Source organism: Neopelma chrysocephalum, unplaced genomic scaffold, assembly GCF_003984885.1.
Source record: "Neopelma chrysocephalum unplaced genomic scaffold, ASM398488v2 Primary Assembly neopelma1_97033, whole genome shotgun sequence".
NCBI classification, from domain to species: domain Eukaryota; kingdom Metazoa; phylum Chordata; class Aves; order Passeriformes; family Pipridae; genus Neopelma; species Neopelma chrysocephalum.
This window is the reverse complement of record NW_020925675.1, coordinates 716,907-736,586: the sequence shown is the minus strand read 5'-3', so window position 1 is coordinate 736,586 and position 19,680 is coordinate 716,907. Positions and strand designations below refer to the sequence as shown.

At 49.6% G+C, this 19,680-nt stretch overlaps 1 long non-coding RNA gene across 1 annotated transcript; it reads left to right on the top strand.

The window, feature by feature from the left end:
• The first annotated feature begins 1,009 nt into the window (after positions 1 to 1,009).
• LOC113961067 lies at positions 1,010 to 15,489 on the top strand. The gene is made up of 4 exons (XR_003532186.1): positions 1,010 to 1,113; positions 14,337 to 14,343; positions 15,304 to 15,305; positions 15,478 to 15,489. It is a non-coding gene; the product is annotated as an uncharacterized LOC113961067 (long non-coding RNA).
• Positions 15,490 to 19,680: the final 4,191 nt, after the last annotated feature.

The window sequence follows — 19,680 nt, the reverse complement described above, 5'->3', positions numbered from 1 at the left end:
CAATGGTGCAAGCCAGATTTTTAGAGGCTTATTAGAGAGTCTACAGAACCAGTGCTGTTGTAGTGCTGCCTCAGCACTGAAGTCACCTTCTTATCCGTCCTTCGGTCTCAGTGTAGGACTTCTTTTTGCGATTCGGGTTCACGTACATTCCTAGATGACACTAGATATGAAAGCATCTTAAAAACATAAGTAGATAAACATGATTCCACAATTCACATGAAAACTCTATGGACCTTTTATCAAACTGCTTTTTAGGAGAAATTCTTCCACAAGCTGCAGTAGTCTAAGAGACACAGATGTTTACAAATTGCTGCTGGAACAAGAAATGTGCAAGTATAAACATTGCAAGCTTTAAAGCAATTCATATAGTAAAAGCAATATAGGCTTTCAATTTTTAGCAATTAAGCTAACAACAAGAGAAACTTAAAGAATAATATAGAAATAACAAAACAAATACAATAATTACAATATATGTACATGTACCACCTTTAGTGCAAATTGATTTTCAATTGTGTCAGAAGGTTCTTATGTTGGTTTCTGTCTACTTACTCTTGATGTTATTGCAGTTTAACACTCTTTGGTTCTGGTGTGTTTCATTTGCAGTTAAGACATTTGTCTACTTCTGCAAAAAGTTGTTCTCATGGCTTGGTGGTACTGCTTTTCAGGTCTGCTGGAACAGACTATCTGTAAATAGTTAACTTCTGACACATTGTTAGTTCCCATTAAGAGCAAAACAGTGGCCCCCCTTTGATTTTGCCACAGCCCCCTGAAGCTCAGTCAGGGCACAGAGGGCAGGAATATTCACAGGCTGTGAGCCTGAAACAGGTTTAGAGCACACAGGGGTCGATATAGCTAGCTCTTCTTCCCCCCCCTTTCCGTGTTAGCCAGTCTAACAGGCGAGGGGAGGGGCCACAGCGGTGGTCGGTCAGTCCGTGGGACAGCGCTGGTTGCTCAGCCTTCCATACTGTGTCCATTCCTGTCGGGCTCCCTTTGGGAACCCACCTCACCACAGGGACAGGGCCAGAGCAAGTTTTAGGCAAGCTTCCCTTTTGGGTTTCCCTTCTCGCTGTTGCAAAAAGTATCTTTCCCGGTTTCCGGCCGCTTCTGGACTCTGTTGCTATAGCAACGACTGCAAGCCAGAGGCCCACGTCGGCAGGGCCGTGCCAACTCGGGAGGCGGGGCAGGCCCGGGGGCGGATTGGGGCAGGACCATTCTGGTCCGAGCCGCCCCCTCCCCTTTAGGGATAGAGAGTCCAAGCTGTCCGACTCAGCCAGTGGCCCCGCCCACAGCGACCCTGGGGGTCCGAAACTGGGCTTCCCAGAGACATGGGGGAAAGCCGCGAGTATTAGGGGGAGAGTGGGGGCGACTGAGCCGCCCTCAGTAACCAAAGCAAGCGGTTGGCCACTCGCTGCAAAAGCAGTGAGTCCCCCTGGAGGGTCTGTCACCCCCCTTTTTGGAACAGAAGCGGCCGCAGTGCTGGCAGGGGCAGAGGCAGCTTCCTCGCTTCCCGCACCGTACGGGTCAGTGATGGTCTCGCTTGTAACAGCTGCCGCCTCATTTCCACTCACCGCAGCACAAGCGGTGACCCCGTTCGCAGTCTGCTGCTCCCCGGCACTCTCGGCTGCCTTGTCGGCCGTACCCGCAGGGGCAGCTGCCGGCTCAGCTCTCTGTGCTCCTGTGGCAGCGGTGCCCGCAGGGGCAGCCCCGCCCGCCATAGGTGTCTCTCTCCCTGCTGCCGGACGGCCAGGGGCAGCGCAGTCAGCACCCACGGGAGGGTCAACGGCTGAGGGGGAGTGCTCCTGCTTCTGTCGCAGCTGCTCCTCGGCCATGCTGCTCTTGCTCACAAGTGTCTCCAGCATTTCCAGGACTCGCAGGGTCCTGAACTGCAGCTGGGCGCGGGCAGCGGGGAAATCGGGCCTGGGACTGAGCTGCATCAGGTCCCGGTCCATCATGGTCGAGATGTCATAGACATCATCGGCTGTCAGCTGGAATGGGCTCTTATCCAGAGCCCTCTCTGGGTTACCATCCATATACTCCATATCTATATCAGTATAGCCTGTAGGCGACTCATTTGCCCTTTGCTTGACTTCATACATTTTTATAGCTCCCTTGCTGTTATCACTACCGGTAAAATCAACTGCTTCAGCACCCCTCTGCAGCGCTGGGCTACTTGGTTTCACAAACATACCTACACCCGGGGCTGTCGCCCCCCCTGGGGCTGACGCCTTCACTTTACTACCACCGTCAGAGTTAACTCCTGCCGCCGTCTCTACACTGGCCGATTCCGGCAGCGCTTTCGCTGCAATCTCTAAAATCCTCTCTGTTTCCACAACAGATGCCGCATCTGTAACAACCTTCTCTGGTGTTACCATGCCAAAAGCAACTCTAGTAAAAGCTGACTTCTCAGCCTTCACAGCTCTTATCCCGTTACCGATACAACTATCTGCTCCTCCCGCATTCACCTCTGGTGTTACTATGGTAACCCCGTCTACTCCGCCAAGGCCGCCAGCAGCAGCTGCTAAGCCACAGGCTGCTCCTTGCACGCTTGCCGGAACAGGCAGGGGAGACCCCGCTTCCATTGCCCCGCTGGGGCCAGGAGTTTCTCCTGGTGTCACTCCTGTTTTAACCAAACTAGATGCTACTTCTGAGTTTAACCCCGCAGCGCCTGCATAACTCCCGCTCTGCTCTGCCGCGCTAAAAGCAGCTTCAACAAAAGCTGATCTTATCTGCACCGCGGTGCCTACTTCAGTCAAACTAACAGCCTCTGTTCTTACAGCCACACCGGCGGGACTCACTCCCACCGGCCCCGAGCCAACTCCTCCGGGGGCCTTAATTTGTCTGATCCCTCCCGGTGCAGCCAGACCCACACCCGTGAGTCCTCCAACGGCCCGTGCCTGCCCTGCTCCTGCCCGTTCAGCAGAAGCCGGTCCAGGTGCCATCATTCCTGCAGCTCCGGTCCCCAATTCAGGGCATGTTAATAAATGCAAAAACAGCACTGCATATCGAAGTTCCTCCAACCTCTGTTCTACATGAAGAAGCGAGATTAACCGAAGCAACATGCCCAGTTAAAACGGACCAAATTCTGGCCAAGTCAGTCCTCTCAATTGTCCAAACAACGGCCAGGAATACACAGACAGTCTATAAAGCTCTTCCTTTTTTAAAGTTGCATTTGGGTCGGTTAAAACCTTCCAATGTTCCAAAACTAAACCCAAGGGGGATTCTTTAGGGACCTCAAACTTTGAATCCACACGACCCATGATTGTAAAACACAAATGATCCACGAACACACACCGGGATTCGAACTTGCTACCTTGGGGTTACAAGCTGTTCCAGTAACCTCTCAGCTATTATTCCGAGTCTCACCGACTCCCAGAGCCTACCGGCTCCCCCACGGCATCAGAGCACACCGGAAGGCGTCCCTTCCCAACAAAACAGTCCTAGACTGAACCCCGCTCTTTCTTATCTCACCTCTATGCTCCATGATTGTTTCCGTGGGTTCTGTGGAGCTGGGCTTCTCAGACCGGGGCAGGAATTGTCTCAGATAAAAGCCGACTTGATGAGGAATTCCTGCACGATGAAAGTTTCCAGTCTGAAGAAGTTCCAGTCCAGGTCTCCCCGTACAGGCCACCAACTGATGCCTGCTCAGTTGGTGCTAAGAAAAAATCCAGGAGCCCGTTAATTAGGGTGAGATAAGGAAAGGGTTTAATCGTGCCAAGGCAATGGATGGCATACGACGCGCGCAGGCTGTGCCTGAGATGTTACAATATATAACAATATCTGGTCAATCCCAAGTGTGTCCACCCCGTAACTTCTGCTCTGGTCCACCCCCAGGCCCACCTCCCGGAATTGGGTCTGGGGTGCTTTTTGGGACCTTCTCTTCATCATCCTTCATCATCTTTGGGGTACAGAGAGCAGAGTCACCCACTTCTTTGACTCTGTCCTGCAGTTTAGGCCAAGATACAAGCATTCCCCAAACAAGACAGGCTTGCCTTGACAAGAGACTAAACATCTTCTACTGGATATGGGGATAGGGCTGATATGTGGAGTATGGAATGGGGTAAGAGGGTTAAGGAATGTATAAACTAAGGGGTGCTACGGGGAAGAGGGAGAAAGGGTTGTTTCTAAAATCTACTTCTATTACCTATAAAACTTATAAGGTAGAAAAATAAGAAAACCATTAGGGGCTTAAGGTATCACCCATTACACTGCCTGCTAGGAGGCAATAACTTTCCCCAAACTTGCCTGATGCAGCCAAAAACCAATGACACAGAAATAGTCGTGTTTGTTTCTTATCAGCAGGTATCCTATTGCTGTTGGACTCTAGCTCTATTCATAATTCCTCTTGCTCCACTCACCAAATAGCTCACAGAAGGCAATTAACTATTGCATAGCCATTTGACTGTAAACAATTATGGAACTTACTATCCTGTAGCTTGGGGGGGAATGCCTCCTACAGTGGCTGAGCTGATAATCAGTGATTTTGATAGTGGAAAAATCTGGCTCTGAAAGATTAATGAAGCTGTTTAAACAATCACTCCATATAGAGGAGCAGGCATAAGCATGTAAGCATGTTTTGCCTCAAACATTCTGACTCTTGCGACAGGAAAGTTGGGATTGGAAGTGAGGGTCCTGTGGAGGTGGGGCAGCGCTGTTCTGAGCCAACTTCCTTTTCTGCCTTGAGACTCATGCTCAGTGTGCCTGTGTCAACTTCCCCCTCCCCCAACTCACTTCCTGGAGGGCTCAAAAGGGCTGACTGTGCATGCACAAAGGAAATGGCACAAAAAAATCTATTTTACAAAAGAGGCATGCACCAGGTTAACTATAAAAGGAAGTGAATCGCCCTCCTCTCTCTTTTTCCTCCTTCTCTCTCTCACTCTGTTGACCTCAGCTCCAGATCATCCATGTGGCAGGATCAATGCAGGATCTAAGGACTGGTGATCTTCTTTCTTCTCTTTCTCTCTTTTCCACCTTTATTTCTCTCCTCTCTTGTTTTTTCTTGGTAAACTACGGCTATCATATTCTACCCTGTACTCCATACTGAAGTTTGTTGCGGGAGTTGGGAGCTTGTTGAAGTGTGTTGTAAAAGCTAAGGGCTTGTTAGCCAACACTTTTGAGACTAAATAGTGGGCTAGCTGCCAGAGTTAAGACGATTATACAATAAAGCATAAGAGTTCCCTGACACATGGACTGGTGTCTTTGTTCAGCCTGATGAGAATTTGTAACAAACATTGTCTCCCCTACTGGTGGGTGGGTCGTGACACCCCATCACCATATTCTACCACAAACTGTCCAGTTGGGAGATTATTTCTTTTACAGGGTCTGGCAGTCAATGAGATCCATATGTAGAAAATAACTGGCACAGACTTTTCACTGTTCAGCTTGACCACTGCAGTCTAAGCAAATGCAAAAAACAATGTTGTGCTCTGTGCTTTTTTGAAGCTAACAATGGGAGTTGAACCATGGTGGGAAACAAGCAAATGAGCGATGCAATATTATTCAGATAGCCCATGTGGTTGAATTGTACTTCACAGTGTACCAAAGATGGGATCCAGGCAGTTAAGCTTTGAGCAACATGGAAGTCTCATATCATAGAATCATAGAATCAGTTGGGTTGGAAGGGACCTCCGAGATCATCAAGTCCAACCCTTGATCCACTACCGCTGTGGTTGCTAGACCATGGCACTAAGTGCCACATCCAGTCTCATCTTAAAAACCTCCAGGGACGGAGAATCCACCACCTCCTTGGGCAGCCCATTCCAATGTCTGATTACCCTCTCTGTAAAGAATTTCTTCCTAATATCCAACCTAAACCTCCCCTGGCACAGCTTGAGACCATGCCCTCTTGTCTTACAGATAGTTGCCTGGGAGAAGAGACTGACCCCCACCTGGCTACGACCTCCTTTCAGGTAGTTGTAGAAAGTGATGAGGTTTCCCCTGAGCCTCCTCTTCTCCAGGCTGAACAACTCCAGCTCCCTCAGCCTCTCCGCATAGGATTTGTGCTTGAGTCCCTTCACCAGCCTCGTTGCTCTTCTCTGGACCTGCTCCAGCACCTCAATATCCTTCCTGAACTGAGGGGCCCAGAACTGGACACAGTACTCTAGGTGTGGCCTCACCAGCGCTGAGTACAGGGGAAGAATCACTTCCCTGGACCTGTTTGCCACACTGTTCCTGTCAAGAAACAGCAGCCTCAAAAAGGAGACCAGTAATCTGCAGAGTTTTGATAACTGCACAAAATTCATGCTGATAGCTTTGTGGAGGAAAGTGATGATGCATGATTTGACACAAGATATTCAGGCAAATTTAAAACTCTCTCCATTATACATCATGATGTCTTTGAAGCTTACAGTAGAGGTTTCTTTGCTGTGACAAGAAGTGATCTCCTGGGTCAGACCACCTGCATTACTTAGTCTCTTTCAAAAACCTAACATAGGGCACAGAGGGTGGGCCATGAAGGCAGTGACCCAAGCTGCAGGGAGGCACTCTGACCTCCAATACATAGTAATGGTCTTCCGCAGACTCTCTCACCTCCTGCCCTTACACGGGTGCCTGGGTCACACATGTGCATGCCTGTTGTGAAACATGTCCCTTCCTCTCCAGAGCCAACAAGTGTCCTTTCTACAGCTCCAGCCCTGCCTGTCACCCATCAAGAGAGGGACAAAGTCCTTTTGGGGAAAATCCCTCAAGAGCACTGGCCAGACTGGCCAGCTCTACAGGAGCTGCAAATAAAAAACCTGCAAACAGTCAGTATAAACTGTTCCTGCAGATGCAGAAATGGTCTCGTAGGACAGTCTTCTGTATATAGTTAAGATAGGAGAAATGTATACAATATCAGGAGTGATGGATCTTGAATGGGTTGAAGTGGTCACATAGTGACATCGTGGGTGTTGGTCTCTTCTCCCAAGTAACAAGTAACTACAAGAAGAAATGGCCTCAAGTTGCACCAGGGGAGGTTTAGACTGAATTAGGAAAAGTTTCTTCACAAAAAGGGTTGTCAAACATTGGAACGGGCTCCCCAGGGATGTGGTGGAGTCACCATCGTTGGAGATATTAAAAGATATGCAGATGTGATGCTTTGGGACATGGTTTAGTCCATGGACTAATGATCTTCGATGGACTTGATGATCTTAGAGGTCAACCTAAATGATTCTATAGCAGAACAGGTCAGCTGCATATGAAAATATCTTAATGTTTTTAAATGTTAGTAACAAATCACAGAATCATCAACCTCCAAGATCATCGAGTCCAACCTTTGACCAATCAGCACTTTGTCAACCAGACCATAGCACTAAGTGCCATGTTCACTCATTTCTTGAACACCTTCAGGGACGGTGACTCCACCACATCCCTGGGCAGCCCGTTCCAATGCTTGACAACCCTTTCTGTGAAGAAATTCTTCCTGATGTCCAACCTGAGCCTCCTCTGGTGAAGTTTGAGGCCATTTCCTCTTGTCCTGTCGCTAGTTGCCTGGGAGAAGAGGTCAATCCCCACCTGGCTACAACCTCCTTTCAGGTAGTTGTAGATTGCGATAAGGTGTCCCCTCAGCTTCTTTTTCTCCAGGCTAAACAATCCCAGCTCCCTCAGTCGCTCCTCAAAGGATTTACTCTCTAGACCCTTCACCAGCTTTGTTGCCCTTCTCTGGACATGCTCTAACACCTCAATGTCTTTCTTGAAGTGAGGGGCCCATAACTGAACACAGTATTTGAGGTGTGGCCTCACCAGTGCTGAGTACAGAGGGACAATCACTTCCCTAGTCCTGCTGGCTACACAATTTTTGATACAAGTCAGGATGCCATTGGCCTTCTTGGCCACCTGGGCACACTGCTGGCTCATGTTCAACCTCTGCCAACCAGCACCCCCAGGTCCTTTTCTGCCAGGCAGCTTTCCAGCCACTCTTCCTGAAGGCTGTAGCACTGCATGGGGTTGTTGTGGCCCAAGTGCAGGACAGAGCACTATGCCTTATTGAACCTCATACCATCGGATTCGGCCCATCCATCCAGCCTGTCCAGATCCCTCTGCAAAGCCTTCCTACCCACCAGCAGATCAACACTCCTACACAACCTGGTGTCATCTGCAAACTTGCTGAGGGTGCACTAGATCCCCTTGTCCAGATCATCAATAAAGATATTAAAGAGGACTTGCCCAAAAACTGAGCCTTGTGGAACACCACTAGTGACTGGCTGCCAACCGGATGTAGCACCATTCACCATCACTCTCTGGGCCCAGCCATCCAGCCACTTTTTAACCCAATGAAGGGGTTTTAACCTCCAGGGATAGTGAATCCACCACCTCCCTAGGTAGCCCATTCCAATGTCTGATTACTCTCTCTGTAAAAAATTTCTTCCTAATATCCAACCTAAACTTCCCCTGGCAGAACTTAAGACCATGCCCTCTTGTCCTACTGCTGGTTGCCTTGGAGAAGAGACCAACCCCCATCTGGCTACGACCTCCTTTCAGGTAACTGTAGAGAGTGAGGAGGTCTCCCCTGAGCCTCCTCTTCTCCAGGCTAAACAACCCCAGTTCCCTCAGCCTCTCCTCATAGGACTTGTGCTCGAGTCCCTTCACCAGCCTTGTTGCTCTTCTCTGGACCTGCTCCAGCACCTCAATGTCCTTCCTAAACTGAGGGGCCCAGAACTGGACACAGTACTCTAGGTGTGGCCTCACCGGCGCTGAGTACAGGGGAAGAATCACTTCCCTGGTCCTGCTGGCCACACTGTTCCTGATACAGGCCAGGATGCGATTGACCTTCTTGGCCACCTGGGCACACTGCTGGCTCATGTTCAGTTTCCTGTCAATCCAAACTCCCAGGTCCCTCTCTGCCTGGCTGCTCTCCAGCCACTCTGTCCCCAGCCTGTAGCGCTGCATGGGGTTGTTGTGGCCAAAGTGTAGGACCTGGCACTTGGCCTTGTTGAACCTCATCCTGTTGGAATCAGACCATCTCTCCAGCTTGTCTAGGTCCCTCTGAAGAGCGCTCCTGCCTTCCAGCTGATTGATGCTCCCCCCCAGCTTAGTGTCATCTGCAAATTTACTAATGGTACACTCAATCCCCTCATCCAGATGATCAATAAAGATATTAAACAGAACTGGGCCCAACATTGATCCCTGGGGGACACCACTAGTGACCAGCTGCCAACCGGATGCAGCACCATTCACCACCACTCTCTGGGCCCGGCCCTCCAGCCAGTTCCTAACCCAGCACAGAGTGCCCCTGTCCAAGCCGTGGGCTGCCAGCTTTTCCAGGAGTATGCTGTGGGAGACGGTGTCAAAGGCTTTGCTGAAGTCCAGGTAGACTACATCCACAGCCTTCCCCTCATCCACCAGGCAGGTCACTTGATCATAAAAGGAGATCAGGTTGGTCAGACAGGACCTGCCCTTCCTAAATCCGTGCTGGCTGGGTCTGATCCCTTGTCCATCCTGTAGGTGTTGTGTGATTGCACTTAGGATGATCTGCTCCATAACCTTGCCAGGCACTGAGGTCAGGCTGACAGGCCTGTAGTTTCCTGGGTCCTCCTTGCAACCCTTTTTGTGGATCAGCATGACATTCACCACCTTCCAATCATCTGGGACCTCCCCAGTGAGCCAGGACTGTTGGTAGATGATGGAGAGTGGCTTGGCGAGCTCTTCCGCCAGCTCCCTCATCACCCTAGGGTGGATCCCGTCTGGTCCCATAGACTTGTGAGGATACAAGTGGCTCAGCAGGTCACTAACTGTTTCCTCCTGGATTACAGGGGGCTATTTGGCTTCCTATCTCTGTCTACCAGCTCTGGAGGCCACTTGTCCTAAGGACAACCTGTCTTACTGTTGAAAACTGAGGCAAAGGAGGTGTTAAGTACCTCAGGCTTTTCCTCATCTTTGGTGACTATATGTTCCCCCCATGTCCAATAAAGAATTGAGGTTTTCCTTGCCCCTCCTTTTGCTATTGATGTATTTGTAGAAGCACTTCTTGTTATCCCTAACAGAAGTGGTTAAATTGAGTTCAAATTGTGCCTTTGTCTCCCTAATTTTCTTTCTACATGACCTAACTATATTCCTAAACTCTTCCTGAGTAGCCAGCCCTTTTTTCCATAGTCGGTAAGCTCTCTTTTTCCCTCCTAATTTCCTTCAAAATCTCCCTGTTCAGACAGGTTGGCTGTCTTCCCCACCAGCTCGCCTTTCGGCACACTGGGATAGCCTGCTCCTGTGTGTTCAAGACTTCCTTCTTGAAGCATGTCCATCCCTCCTGGACCCCTTTGTTTTCAAGGGCTGTTTCCCACGGTACCCTCTAAAGCAGTCTTCTGAGTAGGCCAAAATCTGCCCTCCGGAAGTCCAGGGTAGAAGTTTTATTGATGGCCCTCTTTGCGTCACTGAGTACTGAAAACTGTATTATTTCATGGTCACTGTGCCCCAGGCGGCCTCCAACCACCACATCTCCCACCAGCCCCTCTCTGTGCAGGTCTAGCGGGGCCCACCTCTGGTAGGCTCATTTACCAGCTGGAGCAGGAAATTATCCTCCATACACTCTAGGAATCTCCTAGACTGCCTCTTCTCTGCTATGTTGAGCTTCCAGTAGACATCTGGCAGGTTAAAGTTGCCCACGAGAACAAGGACTGGTGATTTTGAGACATCTGCCAGCTGCTTGTAGAATAATTCATCACCCTCATCATCCTGGTTGGATGGTCTATAACAGACTCCCACTAGGATGTCAGCCCTGTTGGCCTTCCCCCTGATTCTGATCCACAGGCACTCAACCTTATCGTCACTGACCTCAAGTTCTACAGAGTCAAGAGTCTCTCTAACATATGAGCCACCCCTCCACCTCTCCTACCTTGCCTGTCCCTTCTGACGAGCTTGTAGCCACCCATGGCAGCACTCCAGTCATGTGAGTCATCCCACCACGTTTCTATGATGGCGACTACATCAGAGCTTTCCTGCTGCATGATGGCTTCCAGCTCCTCTTGTTTGTTACCCATACTGCGTGCATTGGTGTACATGCACTTCAGCTGGGCTGCTGATTTCACTTCTAACTCAGGCTTTCCACCCTTAGGTTCCTCTCTGGAGAGCCTGGTTTCAATCCCTTCCCCCTTCAAACGTAGTTTAAAGCCCTCCTGATCAGCCCCGACAACTTACAGGCTAGAGTCCTTCTGCCCTTGCTAGATAAATGAAGTCCATCTGACTTTAGCAGGCTAGGTACCATAGAATTTGCCCCATGGTCGAAAAACCCAAAATTCTGCTGGTGGCACCAATCCTTTAGCCGCCTATTGATAAGATGGGTTTTCCTACTCCTCTCCTCATTCATCCCTGCTACTGCGGGAACTGAGGTGAACACCACCTGTGCTCCTGTCCCATTAACTAATCGACCCAGTGCCTTGAAGTCCTTTTTAATTAGCCTGGTACTTCTTTCATTAATGTCATCACTGCCAGCCTGGACCACCAGCAGTGGATAATAATCAGAGGTCTGGATTAGCTCAGAGAGTCTCCTACTAATATCCCTCACCTGGGCCCTGGGAAGGCAGCAGACTTCCCTGTGGGATGGGTCCGGTCAGCATATAGGGCCTTCAGTTCCCCTCAGAAGGGAGTTGCCTACTACAACTATCCTCCTTTTTTTCTTTATAGCTGTGGTTGTAATCCATCTGGTAGACGGGGTGCAACTGGGAGACCCTCCAGACAGATCTTCCTCCTGACTGCCCTCTGCCTGACTCTCTGGGTCCAGGGCCTTATACCTGTTCTTTAAGGGCACCATGGAAGTGATGGGGGTTGGAAGGGTATTCTTTTACCTCTCCGGTCAGGGACCTGTTTCCATTCCCCCTCATCTACTTGGTTTGCTCCATCTGCCTGATGGCAGGAGGGGAAGGGCTTCACTGTCTCCTGCTGGACTTCTTTTGGGGTCGAAAGGATATGACTCCACCAGTCTATTTCCCTTTCACTCTCCTAAATACTTCTTAGCCTCTCCACTTCTTCCTTGAGCTCTGCCACTAAGCACAGCAAATCATTCACTTGCTCACATCATATGCAGGCATCTCTCACACTGTCCTCTGGTACTAACGCCAGGCTCAGACACTCTGTGCAGCCAGCGACCTGAACAGCTGCATCCTTCCTGGGGGGTTCTGCCTGGGTTAGCACACTCCCCCTGATAGCAGCAGCAACAGCTGTTGCTCGTTTGGAAACCATTGCTGGCTTTAGTTCAGTTGTGTAAAAAAAAACAAACAAAAAAACCCCCACAGCCACACACCTACTTCACAACCCACCAGAGAGAGCTGGGAGGGTGGCTGTGCCCTTCCTGCTCGCCCTGCCTGCACGAACTGCTGCGCAAACTGCCGTGCCACACCCTGATGTGCCACATCCCGATGTGCCACATCCCTGTTTGCCCACTTCTGTTCAACATGCTACAGGTCGCCACGCTCCCTGGAGCAGTTTAAATCTCCTGGCAATGAGCTCGGCTCCACCCCCTGGGCAGCTGATTAGGCCTCACAGGGCAGAGGGTTGGGGCTCCTCTGACTCTTGCTGAGCTTCTATCCGCTGCAATTCTCTCAGGGATGGAAGGGTGTGACTCCACCAGTCTATTTCTCTCACACACTCCCTGATGCTACTCAGCCTCTCCACTTTCTCTTTAAACTCTGCCACCAGGCTGAGCAGATCATCCACCTGGTCACACCACACGCAGATGTTGTCTATGCTGCCCTCCAGTACTAATGCCAGGCTCAAACACTCCCTGCAGCCAGAGACCTAGACAGCTGCATGCTTATAGAGAAACTCTGTCTGGGTCACGATGCTCCTTCTAGCGACAGCTTTCAACCATGTGGAAACCATCGCTGGGTCTGTTCTAGTTGGGCAGGCGAAAACCACCAGGTGAGCTCACCTCAGGAGCTGGGAGGATGACTGTGCCCTCCTACATGCCCTGCCTACATGAACTGCCACGCCACATCCTTCTGATGCACTATGTCCTGATCTCTCACGCTCCCTAGAGCTGTTTAAATCTCCTGCGGTTGCTCTAGCAATGCCCTCACCATGTCAGCCTTTCTTGAGATAGCTGCCAGTTCTCTCCACTCTCTTTACGTTGCCAATTGGCCTTTTTCCATCTGTCTAGCCATCCCCACAGAGCGTTGGGTACCATCCACGAGTCAGTGTAGAGGTAAAGCCTTGGCCACTTCTCTAATTTGGCAATATCCAAAGCCAACTGGACGACTCTGAGCTCTGCAACTTGACTTGATCCACTTTTCCCTTCAGTGGCTTCTGCTACTCGTTGTGTGGGGCTCCATATGGCTTCTTTTCATTTTCAGTTTGTCCCTACAATGCAACAGGAGCTATCAGTGAAAAAAGTGTATTGCTTTTCATCTTCTGGCAATTGGTTGAATGGTAGAGCTTCCTCAGCACATGCCACCTGTTCTTCCTCTTCATCTGCTAGAGCAAAATTCTCACCTTCAGGCCAGTTTGTGATTATTTCCAAGATCCCAGGGTGATTAGGGTTTCCTATTCGGGTGCGCTGTGTGATCAAGGCAACCCACTTGTTCCATCTAGTGTCTCTGGCATGATGCATGGAGGGAATTTTTCCTTTGAATATCTACCCCAGCACTGGTAGTCAGGGTGCCAAAAGAAGCTGTGCTTCAGTGCAGTCACTTCTGAGGAGGCTTGAACGCCTTCATAGGCTGCTAGAATCTCCTTCTCTGTTGGGGTGTAGTTGGCTTCAGATCCTCTGTAGCCTCAGCTCCAGAATCCAAGTGGTCAGCCTTGAGTCTCACCAGGCACCTTCTGCCAGAGGCTCCAGGAAGCACTATTATTCCCGGCTGCAGAGTAGAACACGTTCTTCACCTCTGGTCCTGTCCTGACTGGGCCAAGGGCTACCACATGAGCAGTCTCCTGCTTGATCTGATCAAAGACTTGCTGCTGTTCAGGGCCCCAGTGGAAATCATTCTTCTTGTGGGTTACCAGGTAGAGAGGACTTACAATTTGACTGGGATGTTGTTATGATCCGGTTATTAAAATTATTAGAAATGCCTCTGCCCGAATAAAGGTGCAAACGAGACCAGATACCAAAGTCAATACTATGCGGTTTTTTTAATGGTAAATGTGAGAAAGAGACAGAGAGATAGAAAGAAATAGGAAAAAGGGGGGGAGGGGGGATGAGAGAGAGTGACAGAGAGAGATTAAAACAGAAAAGGTATCACAATTCCGTGTAACCCTGCAGTGTCCCATCGGTCCGGTTCTTCTGGTCTTCTCCGTGGTGAGAGTCCCACAAAACATAGAGTCCAGTGGATTAATACATGTTCAGGAGATGCCAGGCACCTCCCCTGGGGGTGGGGAGGAAGCTTTGCAGTCTCTTGCAACAGACTCTGGATTTGTTGCCTCACTTGGATCACAGGCAGTCTTCTGGTGGTAGAAGGCCTCAGGAAAGAGTTGGGGGGGCGCTTTGGGGGTCTTTGATGGTTTACAACCCCTTCTCATCTGCCTTTCACATGAATGTCCCATGTATACGTGGTCTTCCCAGAGGGAGTGTGGGGGGTGTGTGTTACTCCTTTGGTTTGGTGTGGAGAGATTTCATCATCACACACCCAAAACCCTTCTCTTCCACCACCCCCTGGGCCTTGTTTACTTCTCCTCAGACCTGAGATGATTAGACAAGAGCCTTATCTCAAGTCCTTCTTCACAGTCCAAATTCCAGTCAGGCTTCAGTGGTCGCAGACAGACAGTTGCTTCCTTGCAGTGTGACAAAAAGTCTTTCCATGATTTTGAGAATGTTTAAGACATTACCGACATTTCAGTCGTGCAGATGTGCATCCTCCAGAAACCTATGGCACCCAGAAAAGCTTGCATTTCCTTCTTGCTGGTCAGTAGAGACAGTGCTGTGATCTTGTTGATGATTTCTGTTGGGATCTGACGCTGTCCGTCTTGCCACTTCACTCCCAGGAACTGGATCTCTTGGTCAGGTCCCTTGACCTTACTCCATTTGATGGCAAAGCCAGCTTTCAGGAGAATCTGGATGATCTTTTCTCCTTTCTCAAAGACTTCTGCTGCCGTGTTCCCCCATATGATGATGTCATCCATGTACTGCAGGTGTTCTGGGGCCTCACCCTTCTCTAGTGTGGCCTGGATCAGTCCACAACAGATGGTGGGACTGTGTTTCTACCCCGGGGCAATTGGTTCCAGGTGTACTGCACACCCCTCCAGGTGAAAGCAAACTGTGGCCTACACTCTGCTGCTAAAGGAATGGAGAAGAACGTATTTGCAATATAAATAGTGGCGTACCACTTTGCTGCCTTAGACTCCAGTTCAAACTGAAGCTCCAGCATGTCCGGCACAGCAGCACTCAGCAGTGGGGTGACTTCATTCAAGCCGTGATAGTCTACTGTCAATCTTCATTCTCCATAAGACTCGCTGTCTTAGTTTAACAAGATTACAACTTAGAAATTAAGAAACTTCAGGTGGAAGTATGGAAAAAGAAAAAAACCCAGCTTTTTATTAACAAAATCTGAATAAACAACAAATGGTGCAATCAAAAACTTTCAGAAGAAACAAAACAAAGTCCCAATTCCTCGGGGGGGGGGGAAGAAACCTGCGGCAACCCGGGACAGGGGGAGGGGAAAGGAGGGGGGAAAGGCAGGACTGTCCCAGCAGTTCAACAGCTGCTCATAGCCACGTGTGCCCACAGCAGTCTGCAACCGATGGCATCACAGCCAGCGATGAAGGAGTCCTTTCTCCCACAGGCAGTCCCGAAAACTGAATACCTTGCTCTGAGATGGGTCGGTCCCGTGGGGGAAAAACTTTCTCTCAAGAAAAGAAAAGGAGGTGGCTGAAACCGGGCTCCCTGCTCTGTCCGGTCTGCGGACCAAACCCAAAAGCCCCCGAACAAAGACTCCCCACCAACTGTCCCCGCAGCGACCGCGTTTCCCAAGAGCACTCCCCCTCCCCCTGCTCCCGCGCTGCTGTCATAGTTTGGCTCATCCAGTGTCCCCCTGGGGCTTGAAATGGTTAATTCCAATGTGGCTCTTCCGATATTGAGCCAATCAGAAGCTGCGATACTCCTCTACAAAATTAGCATATTACACAGACCGGAAAAGAAGACTGGAATTACGTAGCTGGAAGGAGAGGCAGCCATGAGTTGAAACGCCATGTGTTAGAGAGAGAGTGGCCAGCGGGTCCTGCTGTGGGCCAAGGCTTCCCCCCAGCCGGGACCACGGGACACCTGGTGCAGTGTTAAAATTGGACCGGGTGCCATGGCCAAAGGCTGGGGGGAATTTCTCCACTGTGAGTGGGCGGCAGAAGACGCCAGAGCAGTGGCGGAGGCAACACAAAACAGTGAGCTGTTGCCAGAGCTGAGATTGGGCTGCTGGCCAAGAAAGTGCAGCAGAGACTTGGCTAGCAGCAAAGCATGGCATGGAGCCAGACTGAGTTTGCAGCAGCGGAGTTAAGAAGAAAGCTCAGCAGGAATGTTTTGGGGTAAGACTGAATTAAATCCCCAGAACCCTTTGACCTCCTTGGGAAGGAGGGGTGGACTTCCAAACTTTAAGGCAGGCCCGAAATGCAGCAGCAGCAGCAGTTAGAGAGATGAACCAAGAGCTAGGAGGCGCCCTGCATTAAGTTTGCATGAGGGCAACCGAAACTGAGGAATGCGGGGGAAGTGGCCCCCCCGCCATGTTTGCAGCCGAGACAGCAGAAGAGATCTGCTAGAACGTTTTCGGGGTAAGAACTGAACTGAAAGCCCCTAAAGCGTTCTGACCTGGGGAACTTGATCCCTCGGGGACAGGGACTTTCACGGAATGCCCTGCACTCCGTGATATGACCGTGATTAGGTGAAACCAAGCAAGAGTTCTGAGATGCTGGAATTCTATTCTGAGGGGATGTTACAGACCCTCGCTCTGAGGAATGCAACATTAACGTTAAGGGACAAGCGGTACCCTGTTCCGAGAGCTCTGCCTACGTATGTTCTGTACTAATGAAAAGATGACAGAAAGGACAACTTAGTAGTCATGAATTAGATAGAATGGACATCTGGGGAGATAAGCGAGCTGAATCGGGGTTTTTCGCAAGCTCCCAGTACGTAGTCAGGAAAAGTTGAAAAGTTCATGACAAAAGAGGACCCTCTTGAGATTGAAGGATAGGAACGACCACCAGAGGACTCCCTAAAAAGGACAGCTCCGTCTCAAGTTCTACCTAGACTCCGCCAATTATGAATATGATAATTAGATTGTGAACTTAAATGAATATGCATGTATAGATGTTGTAATCACTCATGAAAACTGTATAAATTACCTGGTTTTTCACTGAGAACTTCGGAGCTAGTTTGTCTAGTGCGAGCTGGCTAGCATCCCCAACGTTGCTCAAAATAAATACCTTTGCTGCTTAAAGACTCAAACTGTCTCTGAGCAGTCGTATTTCTGCCAGTTTTGGCAACAGAGGCGAGCTTTGTCCCTGCCCGCAGTCCATGGGTGAGACCTTCAGTTGGAACCGAAGGACTGAGCGGGGTGAGAGAGACCCCTGCATTCTAATGAAGAGAAAGAGAGATTTTCCAGCTACGACAAATTGGAACTGCTGCCTTGAAGAGGAGAGATTGTGCTGCCCTGAAAGTGAAAAAGACTTCTTCTTCTTTCCTTCTGGACTTTTATAGGGGGAAGGAGGGATGATCTATGTAAATATATTGCTTTACCATAGGAGAGATAGTTAGAATTGTTGTATATATATTGTGTTATAGTATTTATTGTGTTAGCAATAAATTTTAATATAATTCCCCATGTTGAGTTGTGCCTGTCTGAAAACTTCTCTCATATTGGAACAAATTGTGGGGGGCTTGAAAATTGGCTTTTTGGGAGTCAAACTACAACAGCTGCCCAGCATGTGCAGCTTTGCACCATTCCCCCCCCATCCTGGAAGAAACATATGGCGGGGGGGCATTGGGAAAAAATTCCAACATCTCTTTTCAAACCTATGACACTTGCACACAGGCCAAATGGGGCTGTTGAAGGGTGAGTGGGTCTTCCTGACCACTCCTTGGCTTTCCAACTCACGGACCATCTTGTGGACAGGGATCATGGCGTCTTGATTTGTTTGGTGCTGCCAATGATGCACTGTCGAGGCGGCAATCGGTACTTGCTGTTCTTCTACCTTCAAAAGTCCTACAGCAGAAGGGTTTTCTGACAGTCCAGGCAAAGTGTTCAGTTGCTTAATCCCTTCTGTCTCCACAGCAGCAATTCCAAAAGCCCAACGATGTCCTTTTGGGTCTTTGAAGTATCCGTTCTTGAGGTAGTCAATGCCCAGGATACATGGGGCATCTGGGCCAGTTATGATAGGGTGTTTCTGCCAGTCTTTCTCGGTCAAGCACACTTCAGCTTCTAGCACCGTAAATTCTTGAGAACCTCCTGTCACCCCAGAAATAGTTTCTGGCCCCACATGTCCTGATGGCATTAAATTGCATTGTGTGCCAGTGTCAACCAAAGCCTTGTATTCTTTTGGGTGACATGCCAGGCCATTGGATCCACACAGTCCAATAGACACGGTTGTTTCATGCCTCTACCTTGCTGGAGGCAGGGCCCCTCTAACACTGGTCTTGGTTATGGCAATAACAGTTTTTTCCCTGTGAATACATATGGAAGGTACCTTCTAGTGAGTCAGATCCTTGCCCATGGCACTGCACTTACTGTCACTGAGTTCCCTTTTTCTTTCTCCTTCAGTTCTTGTACTCAGGCTGCTAGGGCACAGGTAGATTTCTTTTCCCACCATCTCATGTCTTCTCCATGGTTGAGTAGGAAGTACCACAGGTTGGTTCATGGGGTGCGTTCGCCTTCTCTAGCTGGCAGGCATCTGTCTCTGACCTTGGAGACTCTGGTTTGCACTGGTGCCACATGGAAACTGTTCTCCTTCATCTCCTCTTGGAGTTTTTCTGTTCATTTTTTACCTCTGTAGTTAGTGCCTTGAGACTCTTAACCAATGTCTCTACAGTAGAGTAATGGGCCTGTAGCAGGGCATGGACCATGCTATCATACATCCTGAATTTACTCATAATAGAGCCCGCTGTCTCTTGGCTTTCCTCAAAATGCATTGACGCCAGGAAACTGGAGTATATGGATGGCCCCTGGCATCCAAGGCTCCACCATATCTGCGATGTGCACCTGACCTTGTTGGGGTCACTATTGGGTTGCCCGTCCCTTACAAAAAGTACCTCCAACAGTGCCATTTCTCTCAGACGTAGGATCCCTTCCTCCATAGTCTTCCAGTCCATTGTATGATGATGCTTCTGCAGGCTGTCTCAGTAAACAAACTTCTCTCTCACACTTGTTAGAAGCCGCACCCAGAGAGAAAGAGGTTTTGACTCCCTCAGAAACGCCTGCTTAATACCCACATCATGGACCAGAGATCCCAAATACCTTGCTTCGGTGCCATCAAGTTGCAAACCTTCACCCATAAGGTCCCATACTCGGATCAACCAGGTCAAAATGGGCTCGCCCGGACATTGAGTAACGTCTTTCCACAGATTGCAGAGATTGTCAAATGACAGGGATTAAGTGATAATCTCAGGTTCTGATTCCTCCACTGTTTGTGAAGGCCCTGGTTCCCCATCCTCATCAACCAGGGATATTGGTTTTATACTTTCTTCTTTGCACAGGGGCAACTGCTGCTGGTTGTAGTTGCCCTTCTGGTTTGACTGGAGATTGAGCGATCGTGATGTCTATTGGTTTTCCTGCTCCGCTATCTTTACCTTCTGACTGTAGGTGGTGT